Consider the following 21,743-nt stretch of genomic DNA (forward strand, 5'->3'; position numbering starts at 1 on the left):
TGTGTTTCGTATCAAAGTCCATCCTGGTTTCAAATGGAGTTGGCTGGTGCCAATGTGGGGTCTTAAAAGGTCTAATGCTTGGAGCCCATTTTAGAGTGAGCAATTCTAGCTCCGTTCAGTGTCTAGCTGCAACAAATGGACAACAGTACGGACTTTGCAGTTGTATCAAACAGTCCTTCACCCTGCCCATTCTTATATCTTAATACGGACACCCTCCTATATAGGGTAAACATAGCAAGTAAGTGCTGCACACAACAAAAAAGAACAGACAGAAATAGAGCATGGCAGAGGGGAGGAAACATGGAGGGGGAGGCGAGTGGTGTTGAGAGTGGGGCCCTCAGACGGTCCCGGGAGTGCAGGAGAGATGGTGGCAACCTGATGTGCCCATTTACATAGCAGTGGAAGGACACCTTTTCTGGTCATTTCCCTCTTGCAACTCTTAGATACTAGCCCGACTTTGTTGTGGCATCTGGTGCTACACAGGCCTTAAAAGTACGTTTTTCAGCCAGGTAATTGCCCAATAGTAGTTAAACGCTCTCAATCAATTATCAGGCTATGTAATATTGTAATCATAACAAGGGAAGCACCAATTTCTTCATGTAACCCCCTCCATCAACCAAAATACAATTGCACCTACGATATTAACCACCATGTAAAAGCAAATATTAATTGAAAACGCAAACAAATTGAGCACATAGGGGCACAGAAACACAGGATACGCCACAGGTACCTGCCTCTACATCCTATCCATACAGATTGGAAGAAATTACGATCCTTGCTGTGGTAGAACCATACCAATAACTTAGTAAATGAGCTTGTGTGGGATCTGAGCAATGCTATAGCACTCACTGTAGAACAAGCAGGTTCCCTACTCGCGTTCAGCCTATACTTCTGGGATTACTTACCAGGCTTCACACAGAAATCGAGGTCTGTCCCCCATATACCACCACCACGCAAAAGGTCCAAGGAAGGAGTTTGGTATCTTTTGGCCAGGCATGGCATGTAGAAACAAGGGGGATCAATTGAGATCAGCTGATGCAAGTAGAAGGAGCCCAGAAAGTGTAAAAGTTGTCATATTAAAAAGGGGACAGTAAGAAACCTCAGGGGCAACAGTGGGGTGGCGGTAAAAGGGTCCAGAGTTCAAGCTCTCTCCCAAGACCACCCCCACCTCACCAGCCCTTGACCAAATCAGAACAGTGTACCAACCAGCACGCTTACCTGGGGCGAGCGAGAGAAGGAGACCAGAAACCCAAACTCTGGTAGGTGCCGAGTGGAATGGTGGACACAGAAGAGTCTGGACTGTAGGCAAGACAGGCAGAGCAAACCGTCTGTTCAGACTGCTGCATAATACCAGGAGCAAGCAGCATTGAAAGGCATGCATACTTGCATAGTCCAGAACTCTTATTCGGTGATTCGGCACCTTAGTGGACTGTGGGGCCGCAGCCATGCTGCCACCCAACACATACGCTGGTTCTTAATGAACTCAAAACCACTATGCTGGGAAATGTTTTGCAACTTTCCCTCCATAGTTCCTATGGGCCACCCATTCTTAAACCGGTTCTGACTTTTTGAATGCATGTGAAGCCTTTAGCTTCACCTTTGCTGATTTACCATGGGGGAAACAAAATTCGTCCTTCAGCCCATCCGTACTGGGAAACTAGGTTTGGCTTTTGAATTCTGGTACTTTTACACTGCACAAAACACCTTCCAGTGCAGTGGGGATGCTTTTTAAATCACCCTATGGATTGTGATTACTTGTATATGGGCCTAATGACAAGCTGGTGGCAGCAAAGAGGTAGCTATGGGCACCACCTTTTAGCACAAATGAGAACAGTCAAACTATGAGGACCAGTGCAGTATCCCAGTTGGCACAATTGGGAAAGTACAAAAATCCTACATTCAACTGAAGCAAATCAACTTCAATACTGCGTGCTCACGGAAGAGGCACAAATGAGGCACCTTGAGAGCACAAAGGTAAAGCAACCTATGAAAACACGTGGATCATTCTTTAGCAAAACAAATATTTCTAATCACAGGTGCAATAGAACAATAAGTACAGAAGGGAGCAGATTTAAGGCCAATGCATTTCAGAAAACAAAGTATCCTTCGTCAGGGAACATATAAATACCCTACAAAAATGAAAATATGTAAACTAGGAAAATTAGGCTTGGATCCTCTACTACTGACACAAGAGTATACCAAAAAATGCAACATTTTACAGTATAATCTGGTACCCATTTCATGAAAAATAAAATCCACATCTTAAATGAAAAGGACAAATAAGCTAGGAAAATCACAAATACTGTCATACGACAATAACACCTCACAGAAAAGCAGTAAACGCCTCTTTGGCTACACAAGCGCACTTCGTTCGGCAGAAAAAAAAATAATGCATAAAGCAGAATGAGGGGGCTGAACCTCAAATGTTTAATGATCAATACGCACGACATTGACATATGTAAAAGATGGGCATTACCTGTGTGCAAGCAAAAGCCTGCTAAAAAGGCTGAGTGGACACAAATAAAATGAAAAACAAAATAAATGGAGATCTTCGTAGAGGTATTGAGGTAAAGTAGATGAGGCTAGGTAAGTAATTCCTTGCAGAGGGTCCTTTCTTGCGACTGCTGCTGCGACAGCTCTTCCAGAGTCCCTCCTTTCGTCACCACAACCAGGTCTATCGCTGTTGCACAGGAAATTATCAAGCTGCATTTTCAATACTCCAAAAGGTACCATGCAGCTCAAGGTAGTACTTACCTCAAGCCAATTTTCACTCGTGTTACTCGAGTGCTGGATCCAGAGTTTGGGTTGCTCATACCCATTGCCCAGGCCCAACAGCTTCGACACCTATAGGGAGTCCTTCCCCAAGGTCCCTACTAACAGTTTATCCACTAAAGCATCCTACTTGAAAAGTATTTAAAGTTTGAAACATTGCCTTTTCTACCGTTGCCCGTGACTTTGCTTCCCTCAACTGACTGAAGAACTTTTACCCAGTGAGGGAATGGACTGATGCCCTTGTGTGTCAGGAAGGTGGTGGGGCTGATAGATCAGCACAGAATATCGAGGCTTAGTACCACCAAAGATGAAATCTGCCAGTCACAAATTCAGTTATACTTATAACTTTTATTCTGTACGCATACAAATATGAAAGCAGATAGCCATCTGGCTCTCAAGCGCCTTGCAGTGTGTACCAGCAGACGCCATGAGGGGAGAGTAATGGACATTACGAAACTCAGTATTTATACTTTCTTCCCCAAGCCCGGTTACATTGACGAGCACCTCTTCAAGTTACAGTTGCTAGAGTTCATGCCCAGTTCACATAGCAAATACAGCATTGTTTCCAGTTTAAGACAATCCTCTACACAAAAAAATACGATGACAAACATTGCTTTTCTTGGCCATGTATGTAGACCCTTCCTTGTTCTTGAGCTTTGGGTAAGACTAGTTTCAAGAGATGAGCACAAAGGGTTTCTCCTAAAGCACACAGCTTTAGTTGCTTTGCATTGTGTTCCATTGTTTGAATGAAGATAAGGCTTGTAGACACAGATAACATTTTGAATGGCAGTTCATCTTTATTACAAGGTCTCTTTGCACTGAACAAGTATTCCGCACTCAGCAGCCCGAATGTTGACATGGGCTCAAAGTTCACTTTGGTCAGTAGCAGCGGAAAACAGTTAACCATTCAGGACAGAAAGCAGGGATTAGAATCAAAATAGCAGATGTTTATATAATGCAGCTTTAGTCAATTCTATTCAGGGCATTTTAGACGCAGTTTTCTTTACAGTGCAAATGTGCTTAGGCCAATGTTCATAAAACAGTATTATGTGAATATGGTTTAACAGGGCTGTCTAGTCCCATTCCACATCCATGGTCAAGGTATGGAGAACATGTGAAACTAGTATTTTCTGCACTGGACAACTGACTGTTTGAATGGTGCAGATACTTACCATTGGTGGGTTTGGACTCACGTCCAGCGCAGATTTTGTACAAGAGGACTTCTGCAGCTATTTATTCAGCTCGTTGGCACCAAGAATCCCTTGAAGTAGAACAGCCTGTTGAAAATCCAAAGAGGATGCCTTAAATGGTCCAGCATCTCTTCCTGGGTCCAGCCATTAATGTAAGGCGCAGGATTGTTACTGTCCCCAATTACAAGCAAAAGGAACTAGGCCGAGGATATCCCATGCACACACAAAAAAGAAAAAGTAAATGTGACTAATTGTACTGTTTATTCAAAACTTTTGAAAACCAGGATCAAGTTATGGACAACATGCAGTTCTCCAATACTTTCTCAGGCTTTTCTTTTAAGGCAATGGGATGTCACAAAATAAATGATACATTGCAAAAAACGAAGGTAACATAGGATTGGTTAAGGAGGTAAACTACATATAGGATGTATACAGGGTTAGTAACCTTATTGACTAAACTGCATCTGTTAGCTCTTAAATGTTTGCAACTACAGGCATGTCAGGTGAGCGCACTGCCATTGGGCCTTGCAACAAAGTATGAGTTAGCGTGGAAGGTGGATAATGATTGGTCAGCAATGGTCTTCTCATCCTTGGCGCTTTGGAAAGTTACCAGCCCATGAGCAACTAGTCATGGTGGTGGGAACAAACCCAGAGGTGCTGCTTGTACATAAAGTTACCATCTCCAATACTTTAGGCCTAGAGTCAGAACATAAAGCTTTCAACCACATTTTTGTATCATCTGGTATTCAGTTGGATGGGAACAACGATCTCGGTCTGGCTCGAATAGGCTTGGTCCTCCAGGTTCAAGTCACGTGTGTAGAGACCAAAGTTACATTTTCCTGCTTGCATTTATGAGGATTTTCGGCTTTACACATGCAGGTGTCCCATCTCGTCTGCTAATGTGAAACTTTCCTCTGCAAGGCTGTGCACACTAGCTGCACTGATCGCCTGGTCTGCGTCCCTCTGCAAAATCAGCATGTCTGGCTTCTCTCCGTTTAAGCCATTTTAGTGCCTTCCATTCATTTCAATGCAGCTGCGACTTACATCTTTATTTACATGGCCGCTCGGGTTAGTTGCGTTCAGCGTCAAGCAGTGCATATGTATTCTTGTGCAACTTGCGGTTACTGCATAGAAAAGGTGTCATAAGCATTAATTACTAGAACACAGACAAAAGGGTTGAAAGCAAAATTATTGAAGAACCTCCCTTATGGTTCATTCGAAGTTTCAGCACAATGATGTGTAAAAATAAATAACACCTATGGTTACAAAAACGTATGTTTATATGCTTTTTTGGTATCTACTTTCTTTAAGCGATATTTCTGAACATCATACAAGACAACACAAGCAATCATAATTTGCAGTCAGAACAAAACAGAGGCAATATTGTTCTTGCATAGTGATATTAACAAAAGACATAATACAGTTACTACTGTCGCTACTCGAAGTAGACAGGGGTCAAAACTCAGTAGATAAATGGACAGCAGGTCTATAATACATATCTTGAAAACAAACAGTTAACAATGATGACTGTATTGGAGGGAAATGCGTCTGCACCCGGCGTTTCAGCCCTATAAAGGGGCTAAGTGAGCCATTTCTTCCTAGGGCCTTCATCAGGACAGAGGACTGGTCAGAATATTCAGGAGGTGCTGTGGGGACGAAAGTTAGGCCACAGGTGTAAGTAGTAAAGGTAATGGTAACCTAATTAGTGGTGATCGTAATCTCTAGTATATCGATTGAGGCTGCTTTTGGCTTCACAATGATGCTGTTAGAGCCGTGCCAAAGAAAGGCTGCGATGGTGATGTCTCACTGTGGCATCAGGGTGGCCAAAATCTGCATCTATATTCATGCGAACCCAGGGTTAGTCCCGAGTCTGCGGGTAGAAGGATCTCTGCAGAGCATCCGTGTCGCTGCAGTATCTGTCTGCAGTTGGAGCGCAGAGACATTTTCCGCGAGCCTGCGGGTGGAAGCATCTCTGCAGAGCAGCCGTGCCGCTGGTCTGCAGAGATCCTTCCACCCGCAGGCTCAGTACTAACCCTGGGTTTGCATGAACATAGATGCAAATTTTGACCGCCCTGATGCCACAGTAAGACATCACCATCGCAGCCTTTCTTTGGCGCTGCTCTAACAGCACCATTGTGAAGCAAAAAGCAGCCTCAATCAATATACTCGAGATTACGGTCACCACTAATTAGGTTACCATTACCTTTACTACTTACACCTGTGGCCTGACTTAGTCCCCACAGCACCTCCTGAATACCCTGACCACACAGTCCTCTGTCCTGATGAAGGCCCTAGTAAGAAACGGCTCACTTAGTTCCTTTATAGGGCTGAAACACAGGGTGTAGACGCATTTCCCTCCAATACACAGTGCCACCATTGTTAACAGTTCAAGATATTATAGACCTGCTGTCCATTTGTCTGAGTTTTGACCCCCGTCGTCTACTTAGACTAGCGACAGTAGTAACTGTATTATGTCTTTTGTTAATATCACTATGCAAGAATAATATGTTGCCTCTGTTTTGTTCTGTGCAAATGATTGCTTGTGTTGTCATCTTCCATGATGTTCAGAAGCATCTCTTAAACAATGTAAAAAGTAGATACCAAAAAACGATAAACAAGTTTTTGTAACCATAGGTGTGATTTTTTATTTTTTTATTTATTTATTTTTTACACATTGTGCTGAAACTTCGAATGAACCATAAGGGAGGAGGTTCTTCAATAATTTTGCTCACGACCCTTTCATCTGTGTTCTAGTAACTAAAGTCCTCCTGGGCAGAATAGGTTTGAATCCTCCAGGAGCACTTCTTTATATTTAGTCAAGCATTTAGCATTTTCTTTGAGTCTAAAGTAAAATAAAGTGTGTGTAGCTTCATGCAGAAATGCATATGTGCTTCATGTCTAACTCATTTATGTCATAGCCTTAGCCGTGGCATCATCAGCCTTCTACATGGTAGTCCGTACTTGCTTCATCAACTGCAAATGTAGCTCTTCAAAGTCATCAGGATACGGTCTAAATGGCTGAGTGAATAACGTTTCTCACATCTGTGGTAGAGTGGTGATGGGGCGGAGGGGGGCAAGGAACGATTTACACCCTTCATTTCTGTGGGTGGGACTGTTGCAACGAGGGCCACATTCATGCCACCCTCTTCAATCCCCCTCTGGTCGAACACACATCCTTGGGTGTTCCCCCTTCTAACATATGACTTTGGGATTCACTCCACCCAGGTGACCACTTATTCAACACATTACAATATATTGCTCTTAAAAAAGTTCCACATTATAATCAAAACACATATCTATGTGTATATACATTGTCCACCTAGAAAAAAGGCTAACACTTCAAACCCTTTCTATACCTAACTCTAAGGTGTGTGTCTATCTTGACCACAACTGTTATTATTGTTGCCCCTCTTGATTTGTACGGGCAAGAGACTGTGCCAACACTTCATAAATGTGTTTCTAGGACCAACATGAAACTCAATCAAAAGAATACACATGTAAATCAATCCAGATTGTGCATTCTGCTGGTGCGGTCTTCAGGACACTTAATCTTTGTCATATATTCTCTGGTTCGCATGTATGTCATCACTTGTTAACGGCCACAATTTCAATATTCTGTCCTTTTCAATTTGTTTTCAGTGCGGGAGGTGTTCAAATTCAATATTTATTGTGCACATCACTTGTGCATTCGAAATGATCACTGACTTGTCGGGTAAGGGGCATGTCCATCATGATTGATAGTGGTATTCTTTAAATATATTCACTTTTTCTCATGGTCAAGCCCTTTGTATGTGGGACTACAATTCCAAGCACTCCACGTGTTCCGTTTAAAGTGTAGCTATTCCGTGTTTTAGTTCCGGTATGCTATCTCGCGTGGCGGTGTTGTTGAGCTGCTTCGCGGGGGTCCCGCAAGTCTACACCAAAGTATTGTACAATGTATATACACAGATGTGTTTTGATTATAATGGAGCTTTTTTAAGAGCAATATATTGTTGTATAATGTGTTTGATAAAAATTTAAATATGTATATTTGATAATTACATGGTGATTCGCCCCTTTTTTGGTTAGGGGGTGAACATGACAAAGTGCATACGCATCTATAGTTACTCACACTGAGCAGAAAGGGGAGGAAGCTGTTTTGTGGGATCTCGTAGGTTTTGTGTTTCTCTGTCCTCACCCACACAGCCCCTAAAAAGAGGACTACTGTAGCTCAAGACAATAGAGGGTTAGGAGTCTGACAGCTCTCAATTCTTCTTTGAGTGGTGTTGAACACCTTAACCTTCAAGATGATCGTCTGAAAAGAGTTCCTACCATGTAATTTGGAGCCATCTGACATTCGTGTTGGTCTGCACCTGAAGCAAAGAACATTTCAGTTCTGCTGAACAGCCTATGGTATCGCATCCACGGCTTCTTCCATTTTTGATGTGACAGTTCTCTTTAAATCTCATCGCCTCCACATATATTCCTTTGGTGCATACATTTTGGGAAGCCCATCAACTTGTATATCTTTCTGAGGCACTAAGGTTGGTGTATTTAGCAGCACTAAAGAACATAGCCCTCCCTAGTTTGGTGGTAGTTGCATGTATGCCTTGGACCCACAGGTCCAGTAGTGGTCTTTTATCACTGCAGTACAGACCTTCTTACCCGGTATCTTTGATGTTAGTTTTCATCCTTTGTTCACCCAAACATTCACTGGACTACCACTGGAAACACATGGAAGCATTCTCAAGTAGTATAATTGACATAGGGCCTGCTTCATTTCCAAACCACGTGAGAAGTTTGGACCTTGCCACCCATTCTTTGAGGCAGTCATTTTCCTTCTGTACTGCTTCCACTGGAACTGTCATGAGTGCCTGTGCCTTGCACCCCACCATCCACCCTTCTCCTGTGAACACCTGTCCGAACACCAGTAGTTTAGGTCTCTCCCAGCATCCTGGCAGTCCTCCAGTCTCTTCTCCCTGTTTCCGAGCACTGCAATTCTCCGTTTTACCATCCTTGCCTCCCCTTTATTTGGGGTTTCCAAAATATACTGCGTCCTCCAATAATCACCCATCATTGCTTGGAGTCTTGATGTAGCCATCTCCAAACCGGAATGTTTTCTGTGACATTTTAGTGCAGCCCACCTTCCTTGAAATGGGCCCTGTAGTGCAGAGTGCTAGTGCTCCAGCTGCTGGAATGTTCTGGAGGCACTCATGGCATAGCAGCTCTTTGTGGTCTCTTCCCACATCGGTCAGGTTCTGGTAGCACATATTAGGGATGTGGGCCTAATCAGCTTGTCAAGCATTCAATACTCAAAGCCTTCATCTTTTTAACTTCTCGGGTAGTACTAGTGATCAGCTCAGGTATAGCTTCGGTGAAATCGGGAACGGGGGATGCATTAGCATTACTTCATTGTATGAAACAATGCAGCTTTCTGCAGCTCAAAGAGGTTAAAGAACTCAAACTCATATCCTTTGAGAACCCCATTATTGAGCCACTCAGGGACTTCAGAAATAATACTATTCTAATGCAGCAATAAAGAGCCTCTCGCAGATAAATTGAATCAAAGGTTAACCAAGCAAGGCAAAAATAGGCATGTTACTACTTGTCAGAATTGATAAATGTGCAACTAAGTAAAGCATAAACAAAAAATATAATTTGCCTTTTGGTTGCTAGGAGTACATAAAATGCTTTTCAGGGATCACGCAAGTGTAAAATTGCTCACTGGAAGTCAGTCCATACCAGACGGTTATTAGCTAGTGCTAGTATAAAGAAAAGACTATTCCAACTGTGTGCTCTTGTCTAGCTCTGCTCTTGGACCGTGGCTGAATTGGTCCCGGTTCCTATTCTTCTCACAGTATTGTCTATGCACTGGGCTAGAGATTACATCTCAGTAGGGCTTGACGTCCACCAGCTAATTCCATGCTTTCGTCCCAACAAATTTAACAGCCTTATCTGTTGCTTGCTCGACAGTGAAGGGACTGTTGAAGCGTGGCTTGTGCCACGCTCTAATAAAAGGTCTCAACAGGACCTGGTCCCCTGGATAAAGAAGAAGTGGTCCCTTGAGCAGTTCTACTGGTGCGTTAACTTTTATCTCAACAGCTGAAGTTGCAGCTGGGGAGGTCAAAGGATAAAAGAAGCACTAGAGTGAGATATTCATAAATCTCATGACCAAGAACAGTGGCAACATTATGGGCTTCAGGGCTCTAGTGGGAGAAGCAAGTGTGAGGCGCATGTCTCATTCTGTCACCATGAGTAGTTAAAGGGTGGTCAGATGGGGTAGGCAATCTGCCTCTAACATTCGCATTGCGCAATGAAGCCACCCCTTTTTCAAGGTCATTTTTATTTTCAATTTTTTCCTTGAACAAGCAACTGAGGCGTTCACAAATCCCATTCGCTTGCAGGTGATAACCGCAGGAAAGTATAGGCTTCATCCTCAGCAGGGCTGCAATATACTTAATTTACAAAGTGAGATCCATTGTCTGATCGCTGATCAAAGGATAGTGCACACCATCCACTGTGGGAAAACCTCAGACTAGGAACTTCGCCACACAGAGGGCATCAGGGTGTGAGCATGATCCAGCGAGAACATGGACACACAAGCATATACCAGTAGCCCTTACAAAATTGAATCAGGTCCACGTAATCTATGTGGAGCTGTCGGAAGGGCCCATTAGGGCACTGTATTGCTCGTGTGGCTCGCAGTACATTTCGGACAGACAATGCAGTTATGCAGAAATATATTCTGCCAAATGGGACAGAACTAGTCTTCTGCCATTTGTGCTGCAAGAACTGCTTTACTAAGGTGGATCGGATAGTGCAGCTACGTGAGCGCAATCTGCAATAATGTGAAGGGAATAGCCGGATTTCCGGTGCTCTCCTGCCACCACATCGCACCTATGGGGGATATTGAACACCATCTCCTTATCCACAACGTTCTCCTCTGCTGGTGCTCGTCCCTGAAAGTCTATTTGGGTAACTGGCAATGAACTATACCCTTCTCGCAAGATCATGCTGAGCGCTCGCATGAGTTTATTAAGTGGTGTCAAAGTCATTTATTTCTAAAAAAAAAAAAGTATGCCGCTTGCTTTGCTTCTGCTGCTTGGTAGCCACAGAAACCACGTCCTTATGTGGGCTTGGCATATCATTACTGCAATTGCTGATGGGAGGCTGCAGTGCATTTATGAGCCTGTCCAATAGGGACGCTTATTGCACCAGCGCACAGTCAGCAAGCACATCAAAAGCCCAGCCTTTTCCAACATGACAGTCCTGCATATACTGCTGAAGTCGCAGAGTCAGAGTAAACAGATTTCCTTGTCCTCATGCGCTTCTGCCATTACGAGTGCAATCAATTCTGCTGCTTGCACTGAAAAATATGAGTGTAATCTTGTGCTCCCCACTACCTAAATTGTCACACTCGGTTCGAACTTTACAACTGCAGACCACGTATGTCTTTCTGGTCAATAGTGAGAGCCTGTCAATTAAAAGTACCTCCCCTCCCTCAAAGGCATTCCCCCTTGCTCTATGAATGTAGTCATTCTGTGTACGCAGTGCAGTCGTGTACATAGTCTCCCTCTTCTACTGCCTCGGCTATAAAGGTCACTGGGTTTACAATTTTGTACCTCACCACTCAGATTCATGATAGTCACCTTGTATCCAGATGCTCTGTGTGGTCAGGGTGTTAGGTTTTTCAAGAATGGCAAAATGGGCATGCTCCATGTACAGCGTGGTGCTACCGCTGATTGTAACACTTGCCGATGTCTACTGCAAAGGTGGAAGTAGCCAATGCTTGTTCACAAGGATAATGACCTCTCATCACTAGACCTAAATACACACTGTAGTAAGCCATCAGTTTGTGCCCTGGGGTAGTTTTCTGTGGGAGCCATGCGGTCATCACTACTCCATTGGTATGCGAAAAAAAAAAAAAAAAAAAAATCAGGAATCCCCAATACTGGAGCGGTGCATATTGCCCCTTTCAGTTTGTTGAACGCTTCGGTCATCTTACCTGTCCATGTTAATTTGCCATCCCCCCTCTAGGCCTCCTTTAGCCCTCGCAGGACAAGGCCGCAGTGTTTAGCATCGCAAGAGATGCTGCCTGATTATATGTAGCACGCTTTGCTACATCCACGCTTCCGTGCCTATAAGAACCGAGGTACGGTGCCCCTGCGGCAAAGCCATCATAGGACAAGGCCACGGTGTTGAGCGATGCAGGTCTTTGGTGTTGATCGGGTAGCAGTGTAGACTCTAGTGCGGACAACCCCACCCTCCTGTCTGCAGCCGCCAGGTAAAGAGCGGGGAGATTTAGCTTGCTACACTCCATGCACCCCCCTGACCTGGTGCCCCTCACTCTTGCACATGGCCCCCCCCCCCTGGCTCCTGCAACCCATCCTCGCACTACACCTGCTTACTTTCGCTCCCTCGCAACTCTAGGCCATGTTCAACCCCATGCAGTTCTTGGGTCATGTGCGCTCTTTCTACTCAGCTGCGTGCACCCACGTCCTTCCCTCTGCGCGTCCCTGCATCCCCTGCGGGGCTTCTGTAAGGAACGCATGGTATCAAAGTAAGAGACAAGTGATCACAGTTTAAGGATCTTTATTGAACTCTTATCAGGGGTGTGAAAAACACCTACCTTATCCTAAATCTACAATGGGATCAAGCTACGACCATCAAATACATTCCTAGTTGAGTCTAGTCAAATAAGGGCCTATACTAAAAAACCTATTGCCAATCCCTACAGCTAGGCTGCAAAATAGTGTGGCATAACATTCACAAAAAGGATATCAAGGCCGGGGCCTCCCTTCCCCACGCTTTTAGCACGGATCACTAGAGTACAGCACACTCCTGGGCTTCTCCTGCACAAGGTCACAGTTCCTTTCACCATCAGGGCCTTCTGTGCCCAAGTATCTTTAGTGCAAATTCTCTTGCCTCGGAGGACTGGATGTCTCAAACAATACAGAAAAGGTCCTTTCTCAAGATTCACACCGGGCAATTTACTCTTCACCATTAGCCTCCCTCAGGTGGATTCAGACCAACTACAATTTATGAGCATCCCTCAGTTGGGTTCACATTTGCCACAACAATCTTCTCGGGGGTTCACCCAGGATCCTGTTCTTCTGGGCTCAGACTCCATTTTTCTACAATTAGTCCCCCTCAGCCAGGCACAGACCAATTTCAGTTTACAGACAATCTAAGACTTTCAAATGTGCACTGAATTCAACGTAACCATCTGCAGGACCACTTAGATTTCATAGTTCAATAATTCCTCCCCGCTCAAGTGGGACCACCAACAGAGTGAGCACCCACGTGGCACCAGAAAACTGGTACCAATTTCAGTTTCACAAAAGTCAGTTGAATGCCAGTTCTCCTTCATACAATGTTGCCACTTTCAACCTTGAGCACAACACAGTCCAGTCTGCTATCAGTTTCTCCAACTCGCCGGCTGTGCTGAACTCCTTGGCGTTGCTTTGCTGTCGGAGTCAAGCACAGCACCACGGTGGCAATCGCTTCTCCGCCCCTGGCTATCAGTGCGGGAGGGCCGCATGTACCTTTGTGGCTATCAGTGCGGGAGGGCCGCATGTACCTTTGTCATGCTACACCACTCATCAGCTGCAATTCCCAGTCTTAGGTTTCTTTTCCTTGAGGCTTCTTGAAAGTCGCAGCTCTGGGATGAAAACTCCTGGTCGTCCTCTCTGATCTTGCCACCTTTCACCTCAGTTTAAACTGCTGTCTCGGAATATCTGCTTTCTTGCGTGTTTGGCCTTGCTCAGAGTGTGCTTTCGTGCTCCACCTTTTATCCGTGTGGGCCAGTGTGATGAAGTCAGGTGTGCGTAATTGTCAGACTGCCTGATACTTGTTTTGAGACAGGTCAGGTATACAGCTCTTTGTTAGTCCGTCAGAGTTGCTAGGTATCCTAAGGAAGAGGATACTGTCTCGCCCTTCGGTGTCTCACTTCCACTCCACGAAGACACCCCCCATCCCAGTGATGCCCTGCACTGGTACACCCCCCCCCCCCCAGAACTGGTTCCAATAGCAATGGCTATGTCCTGGCCACCTGGATGACAGACCCCGAGGGACTAGCAGGTGAGACACCTTCAGGTTTCTCACTTTCCTAGCCCCCACCCCTCCAGATGTGTACGTGACGTTAGTTTCCCCAGGGTTGTTTGCTTACATTGTACTGCCTGCATTCCTGCTGTGTTCATCTTTACTCTTGGTTCCTGTGGCAATGGTTAGGTTCCCGGTTGTTTCGCCAAGGTCATTTGCTCTACTTCTAGGTTCCTTTGGTGACTTCTGTTCCTTGTCATTTTCGTTTCCCAGGGTGGTTTGTTTACATTGGACTGCCTTCATTCTCTACTTCTAGTTGGTGACTGACTTGTCAGTGTTCTGTCCCCTGTGTGCCCCTCCCCGTGTTCCCCCTAGTATTCAGCTCCCTGCCTGCTTCCCAGCGCTACACCTCTCCCTGCTTGCCCCCCCCCCCTTCCTCTCTGCACCTTCTATGGTTTCTCACCCATCTTCTCCAACTGCTTTTCTATCGACCATCCTATCCCTCATTAAATCTGGCAGGAAGATGCTCAAGAGGGATATCCTGGTCTCCAACCCAGGCCTCCCGATCGCCAATACCCTTACCAGTGCTTCCTCTAGACAGACCCATACTGACACCCTGTTGTTCCCTCTCCAGGACTATGGAACACCCTCCCCCCCCCCAATATGGTCTGTTCCCCTCCTTTTTCTTCTTAGCCCATTCATGGTGGCACCCAGTAGGAGCCACCCCCCACCACCTTCAAGGCCCTCAGGCCAACTTCCTTTCTGATACTCTTCACAAGCCTCATCAACTTCCCTTCTCCTGCTGTTCCTTTCCCCTTCTGGTTGCTCTGCCGCCTCCTTCCTCTGCCACCACTACGGCTGCCTCTGTTGCTTCTCTTTTGCCATCTTCCTCTGCCACCCCTCTGGCCCCCACCTACTGCTCCCTAGTTACCTTGCCTTCTCCTCCTTCCACTGGCACCTACAACACTTCTGCAGGGCATACCTCTGACCTGTACCCCTCCACAGAAGTCCTTCAAAGGGGCCACCTGCTCCACATAGCTGTCAAACACTGCGGACATCTCCAGTAAGATTTGGATCTACCCAGTCTGACCGAAACTTAGTTCATGGCCAGCTCCGTCACTCTTTCCTGATGGCTACAAGATTCTCTCCGAACCCAGAACCAGCCACCCCAGTGGGGGTGTAGCCTTGATCTTCCCAAAAAGGATCCCCGCTTATAGCATTCCTATGCAGGACTACTCTTTTGAATGCCTGTCTGCAGGATCCCCCTCTCCTGGCCAGTCACTGTGGCCACGATCTACAGGCTGCCTGGCAAGGTCACCCCTGCCTCTGAGTGGGCAGACCACTCCTCACAGTCTCCTCCTCGGAGACCTCAACATCCACCTGGATGCTACCTGCCCTTCAGGACACTGCATCTCTATTCTTCCCTCAGGCCCAACTCACTCTGCAGGGCACACCCTGGATGTTCTGATCTTCGAACTCTCACCACTCTCTCCTGGAGTGATCACTTTCTCCTTTCCTCCCAACCCGCTCTCTACCCCTCAGGCAAAGCAGACTCCAGCACTGCCACCTACCTTCTCGGTCAATCGACCCATGATGCTTGCGTCAGATGAGGCTTTCGCCGCCATCTTGTCTCCTTCTGCACCTTTGGCTAACTCACACCCTGACAGCCCTTTCTAACCTGCAGCTTTCTATCTCTAACACTCTTGATGTACTTGCCCCTGTCACAAGGATCTGCTTGAAGCCCAAAGCCAAGTGCAACTATTGGTATGACTCCAACCTCAATCACCCTAAACGAAACTGCAGGGTGGCCGAGAGGAAGTGGAGGACATCAGGAGCACCCTGTGACAAACTGGCCTGCCGCCTTCTCAAACGGCAATACAGACTCTGTCCTCGCCAATACAGACTGTCCTCACCAAGAAGAGAGCCCACATCAAAGCCTGCGTCTCTGCTGAACTCTAAATCTGCAAGGAGCTGGCCAATCCTGCGGCACCCTCTACCTCTCCCGTTCCATCCCAGGCCCTCTGTACAGCCTTGGCTTCTCACTACATCCCTAAAACTCAGGCCATCATGTCCACCCTCTCTTCCCCCCTGCCTCTCCCCCTGCTGCCTCCTCCTCCGTCTGTGGCCGTCTCTCCTCCCTTCCTTTCCCTTGTTCACCCCACCCCAGACTATGTTTCTAGACAAGTTTGATCTATGAAAGTCATCAAAACAGGTGAGCCTTTTCATCCACCAGAGCTATCAAGGACCACATTGATACCCTTGCTCCAGCCTTGGCAGTTTTCTGCAATTGCTTCTTTGCCACTGGAGCCTTCCCTTCCCCTTAAGCACTCTTGTATACCACTCCCCCCTCCCCCCTTTGCTAAAAGATAAAAACCTCTGCTGAGCCTTCCTATCTAGCCAACTATCGCCTGATCTCCATCACCCCTTTCCTGGGCAAACTCTTGGACAGATGGCCATCTTCCCTCGGCACAATGAATCTGTTGATTAGTCTGCACGACCACCAGTCTGGTTTCAGATGCAGTTTTAAAATGTTAACTGCTTGTCACGTTATTTTCCTCTGCAGGACACATTTATTTTTCCATCTACCGAGTTCCTGATGCAAGCATGTCACATTTCTCCCTATGGGTATCAGCAACCTTATCTGCCTACAGTTGTTCTGCCCTATTTGTGTAGTGAGTCTATCTTGTGTACAATCGCCTTCCTGTTGCACGCACCTTCCTGTCACCTAATCTATTCCATTTTAAAGACACACTAATTGTGCAAGCTAATGCCTGGTTTGTTCCCTACTTGTGTGGCGTAAAATAACTATCCTTTGTGCCAGCTGCATTTCCAGGAGAATGTAAAGTGCTGTTTCAAATTCTTATATAATAATTTCAGGTCTTCTGGGGAAGGCAGGTGGGCAAAGTATGAACATGCTCTCTAGTCAATAATTGCCCCACTACAACAGTTTGTCTGCAAAATGCATGAATGAATTCTTGCGCATTCATATAGTGGATTCAGTAAAACAGATCATCAGGTTGAGTTTACTCCGGTCCCTTCCCTATTATGTTGATTGGCATCTGGCAGGAATAGAACAGTGGCATGGCGAGGTCATGCTCACCAATGGAGATTGACAATTTGTCAGTAAACGGAACCAAATCTATAGCGCCCAAAGAAACCTGGAGCATTCATGGCAATGCCCGACATAGGGCATCTCCTTTCCCTAATACAGGATCTGTCACCCCTTTATCGATGAGAAAAGAGAAAGTCTTGTCCCCTATGGTCATCCCTGCACGTGGTTCCTCATTCAGGTCGGATGTAACAGAAGGGATTGAACACAAGGATTGAACAAAGTCTGTGGGCTGTCCTATTGTGGGTATAAAGTCAGCCCAGTCCCAGTGAAAGGATTCCCTCCCACTATGGTCAGTCCCCTAGTCCATGTGCGGCAGTCTGCATTGCAGTGTCTGCGTGTCTTGTGACTACAGCTTTCTGCTGCGCCAGTAGTTGCGATGCTGCTTGTACACAGATTTATTCAATAATGGGCTGTTGTGACTGGGCCAATGCATTCTGTACTGGGCCATTTGCAGCGCATGTGTCTGTCTGATCTTGGGCATAGTAGTAGAGTTGCTCAGTATTGTATGGTGGCAGGTATGTCGCCTCCCCACTGTTGTATTCCCCTCGCAGTTTCTACGCACTCTGGATATATGGCCCATCTTTCCGCACGTACAACACTGTTGCATACCTCCCATGGTTCTGGGCTGTCCCTGTTAAAACTGTCTCCTGGCAGGGTACCCTGTTCCCCTCCCCTAGGCACACATCTTCCCCCACGTCCAATAATTAGTATCTCCCCTTCCCGGGAAGCTTCCCTCCGCCATTTGCTGCAGAATCTGCCCGTTCTCAGTAACTCCTCTCCACTCGAATCACCCTTTCCATTGTATATTTGAGTTGTTTTCTGAACTAACTTTGCGTCGTCCCCTTTTCTCGCCTCACATTCTCCTGCATTAGACAGCAATAATGTAACATAGTCTACTGAATTTCTGACCATGGCTTCGCCTCCATTCCCACTAATCTTTTTAAATTGCTTCTGCACCAGTTCTGGTAACCCCAGGCTTAGACCGTGGTAAAATAAACCCACTTTTATCCTTTGGTTTACGTGTCGAGACACCAATGTTCTTGCATCTCCTGAATACAATTGGGTCTTGGTCCTCACATTTTGCGTGCCGTAATCACACTTCTGTCAGATGTGTCTGGGTACTGTACCCCACAGAGCCTGCCATACAGCTGCTCTGCAGTTTTTGACTGGCCCCCCATTGTGCGCTGTGTTCTGCGCTGTTAGTCCTGGATATCCTGTTACTTCCCGAAGAATGGCAGAAAGAAAGCTCTTCATGGCCACCCACTGACAGGGTCATCCCTGCAGTCAATCTTCCTGGTTCATAGAGCCATTTCCCCACTCTTGCAGTCAACAATGGCTTTGTCCCTCTGGCAAATGACCACAATAAATACCATGGCATCAGCCTTTTCTAGCAATGGAAACTGCGTCAGCCCCACATCCATCTCCCTACGTCTTTTGTAACAGTAAATGCTCTCGTCAGACTAGTCCTCTTTCTTTCGTCCGGGTAACCCTCTTAACCTCTGTGCATATGGGGTAACTTTGTCTGCGCTATGCGATCTGCCTTTGGAACACTTCAAGGTCCAGCTTTACCCTTGCTGCATCTTCCTCTTTGTCCCAGAGTCTCACCCTGGGCTTACTCCCTCACAGTGGCGGCATGGCCTCCTCCCTTCGCCATCACTCTCCCAATTCCTGGTCTGACCAGATTGTCTCCAAGCCATAATCACTGTCTTCACCCCATTTATCCTCAAAGTTCAGCCTCAAAATGTACCCCCACATCCCCATCGTCTCGCCACTGTTCTGTCCAGTGAGCCACTCCAACTCAGTGGGAATCCCCGTTACACGCCTGCTTGCCTTAGGGGCAGAAGTGCCATCCCTCCTGCTCCTATACAGCATCTCCTCCTCTGTATTTCTGCTTCCTCGGCATCTAGAAGTTTGGGCCCAGTCATTATGTCCTCTGCCTCCTTAAGGCATCTCTTTCCCACTCCTGTCTGTCGACGTTCTTTAACAATGCTCTCAATCTCCATTTTCCTCAATTGCAACTGGCTTTCCCCTTCTTCCTCAGCCTTCTCATCACCTTCTCCATTTCTGTCTTCTCCTCCTCTACTTTCTCTGCCTCCTTGCTCAACTACTTATGTTCCTTCCTTTCCTCATTTTCACTTCCTCCATTACCTCTGCCCACTTTGAGGAGGAAGGTAAGAAACCAAGTAGGAAGAAGGTGTCGCTGGGCTCTTTTACACTCCTTCCGTCTAGTTTAAGCAATATCGGTCCTCCCACCCACTCATTCTGTGGAACCGTTGCCTCATCATCCCCTTTGTGTTCACACTTGCAGATCGCCGCACTCTTTGCGCTCAATCATGGTGCCCATTTTCTTATTCACCACTAAGTGTGTCTTTGCTACTATACGCAGGAGGTGCATAAACAGGGTTGGTGTACATTGCCGCTGATTTTAGTCCTTGAAGGGGTAAATTCCCTGGCAAACTGTTGGTGGGTCAGTGGTTTGAGGAGGAGCTGCGGGTGGTTGCCCCCCCCGCATCATGCTGGCTAAGTATCCACTCCTTGGAGGGGTCTTACTTGTCCTCAAACATCTTCCATAACTACGATATTGCTAATCTGCTGCTTAATTTCACTGCCTCATATGCAGCATGTAAAAGTGGTGATGTGTCGCATCACATATTTTGAACGACTGCCTTCCCGGGTCCATGGCCTCACCATTTTGCCCTCTATCGCAATTCCATTCTATGCTATACTTGCATGGTTTGTCCTGATGCAGACGTGACTTGCACAATTGTTTAAGGGGTGTATCCCTCATGGTGGCGCATGTCACTGACTATACTTGACCTCAAATCAGGATTTTTGGATACTTCGGCAATGCCAAGTTCAATGCAACAATGGTTGTCAACAATTAATCAAGTCGCTAAAACACAACCTGCACTCTGTACTTCGTCTATTCCACCAGCCTTTCTGGCTCACCAACAACAAGGGTGTTCCACATACCGCCCGTACATTCTGCCCTCCAAGACCAATCCACAGTTCTTCCAAATGCTCCTCAACCCCAAGCCAAATGGTACGACACCCTTCTGGGTTTCCAAAGCTCCAACACCACCTCACCCAGTTATAAAACCACCTTTTCCATTTTTCTTCGTCAACAATTTCATGCCCCACTGCAGGCTTTCATCCTTGCGTGAATTATGTCCCATTAACCTTTTTTGGCATCAACCATTATGCATAAAAGACTTTGTGATGTTTGGGAGTAAAATGATATACCACAATATAAATACCTCATGGCGGTCATCCTGCTTTTTCATTAACAGGGGAAGCGATCTCTTCAAAATGCCCACTCAGGGGTGTGGTCCTTCTACACCATAGGATAGGAGGACCTCACCAATTCAATAAGGTACCACCTTCCACAACCTAATTAGACACAGGGATTGATAGGATGCGTCATTTATAACACGCCTGTACACAAGTGTTCATCTCATCATCCATAAACTAAGCTGAGCCTAGAAACAAGTATTTTTATATATTCGGTATTTATATTGCACCTATACACAATGCGTTTTGAGGTGCAACAAGACAAGAGGGTGGTGGAACTTGGAGGACAGACAAAAAGTGATCCTACTAGGCCTTGTGATATTCGGATTGTGCAAGTGCAGTTCAGAGAAGTGCAAGGGAGGTACAGGGGAGTGTTGGACAGGGAGGAAGGGCCCATGAGAAAAAGCGAATGCCAGGGGGAGGCCAGGGGAAAGCAGAGTGTAGGGAAAGGAAGGTCCATGAGCTACGTGCGAGGTAAGAGGCAGGCAGGGCTACAAGGGTGCAGGCCCAGCTAGGCTAGTGCAGGTGGGGGCAGCAGGGCAAGTGCAGGTTGACAGGGGAGCCCAAGTGCAGGGGTAGAATGGACAGGGGGGGGGGGGCTCAGGGTGTAGCTGGTGCCCTGCAAGTTTCTGAAGGAACCAGGCAGCCAGTTAAGCAGAAGGGGGAAGGTATTCATCTCATCATCGGTAAACTAAACAAACCACCTAGAAAACAGTCATTCTTCCCTTCTGTAACCTAGCCAACACCTGGAAACAGGTATTCTTTTAAAGAACACACAAGACAAATCACAATTCTTCCCCCCCACCAATATTTGTCAAATTGACTTCTACTCACTCCGTGGATCCGCTGAAGCCCTCAGACACTGACACTCTGCCTTCCGGTCTGCTGAGCATCCCGTGGGGAGCAGGCAGGAATTTCACCAAGGGGGCTCCTGATGACCAACTCAGTTCACACACATGGTCCTTTCCAGCCGCATGCCCCATCACCAGTGAGGACCGAACTGTATTCGCCAGGGGTATTAACCATCCTCTGCTACCACCTGAAGTAATGTGCGGGATTGTTAATGTCCCCAATTACAAGCAAGAGGAACTGGCCAAGGAAATCCCCCACAATCAAAAACGGAAGAGTCCAACAATGTGACAAATTAGACAGTTTATTGGAAGCTTTTGAAAACAGGGATAAAGTTATGGACAACACAATTCTCCAATACTTTCTCATAGTTCTCAGGCTTGTCATAGTCTTTTAATCACAAAATAAATGATACATTGCAAAAACCTAAGGTACAATGGGATTGTTAGGGAGGTAGACCACTTATAGTATGTATAGGGGTTAGTAACCTTATTGGCTAAACTATCTGG

General features: G+C 46.3%; 1 protein-coding gene across 1 annotated transcript in view; it reads right to left on the minus strand.

Moving 5' to 3' along the window:
• Positions 1 to 21,743, minus strand: part of GTF3A (general transcription factor IIIA) — a 152,452-nt gene that overhangs the window by 30,705 nt on the left and 100,004 nt on the right. The window lies entirely within an intron of this gene.

Source organism: Ambystoma mexicanum, chromosome 7q (assembly GCF_040938575.1).
Source record: "Ambystoma mexicanum isolate Mex_15411 chromosome 7q, UKY_AmexF1_1, whole genome shotgun sequence".
Lineage (NCBI taxonomy): Eukaryota > Metazoa > Chordata > Amphibia > Caudata > Ambystomatidae > Ambystoma > Ambystoma mexicanum.